Here is a 1,273-nt window from a genome sequence, read left to right on the forward strand (position 1 = left end):
CCCCTTAGGTTACTGGATGATGCACAAATCCCTATACCAGGGGTAGCCAATTCTAGTCCTCAAGGGCTGCTTCCAGCTTCTGACTGGCTGAACACACCTGAGCCAGGTAATCAGCAGCATGTCAGGCAGGGATAGCTGAAAAACAAGCAGGACAGCGGCCCTCGAGGACTGGAATTGGCCACCCCTGCATACCAATACTTGTCCAACCTGGCCAAACAGTTCCTGGTGACAAGCTCAATTTTCTAGGCTTATCTTATTTTTTGAGTGACAACATACGCTTGCATCACTTAAGCACTTGTGTTACAAACGGTCTTGCTAATTACCAAATTTAACTTGCTACTTTAGGTCAGTTAGCTTAGAAGCCAGCTAAGCTTGTAGCCTAATTTAGAGCAAATATGGCTTCCCCCTGTTAGTGAATGATTTGATAAGTGAACATCACATTGACTTATTGTATCTTACTGAAACATGGTTACAGCAGGAAGAATATGTCAGCCTAAATGAATCCACTCCACCTAGTCACAGTAACTGTCACATCCCTCGAAACACAGGCCGAGGTGGTGGCGTGGCAGCGATCTTTGACTCAAGCCTATTAATCAACCCTAGACCTAAACATAGTTATAACTCATTTGAAAGTCTCACCCTGAGTCTCTCACACCCAAACTGGAAAACTCAAAAGCCTGTTCTGTTTGTTATTGTATACCGTCCACCTGCTCCTTATTCAGAGTTTTTAAGTGAATTCTCAGACTTTCTGTCTGATTTAGTGCTTAGTACAGATAAAATAATCATAGTAGGCGACTTTAATATTCATGTAGATGCCGACAATGACAGCCTCAACAATGCATTCTGTTCATTATTAGACTCAGTTGGCTTCTCTCAAACTAAATAAACCCACTCACTGTTTTAATCACACTCTTGATCTGGTTCTGACATATGGCATCAAAACTGAACACTTAATAGTTTTTCCCCATAACCCTCTTCTGTCTGACCATTTTCTAATAACTTTTGAATTTAAATTAATGGATTATACTCTATGTGGGAAACAATTCCACTACAGCAGATGTCTATCTGGCAATGCTGTTACCAAGTTTAAGGAAATAATTCCATCTTTATCTACTTCAGTGCCATTTGCCAACACAGTGGAAGGAGGCCACCTTAACTTTACTCCAACACAAATCGATAATCTTGTTGATAGTACTGCAGCATTCCTACGTAATACACTTGATACCATTGCCCCTCTGAAAAAGAAGGCAGTGAAACAGAGGAGGCTAGCCCC

This window comes from Monopterus albus, unplaced genomic scaffold (genome assembly GCF_001952655.1).
Source record: "Monopterus albus unplaced genomic scaffold, M_albus_1.0 scaffold318.1, whole genome shotgun sequence".
Taxonomy (NCBI): domain Eukaryota; kingdom Metazoa; phylum Chordata; class Actinopteri; order Synbranchiformes; family Synbranchidae; genus Monopterus; species Monopterus albus.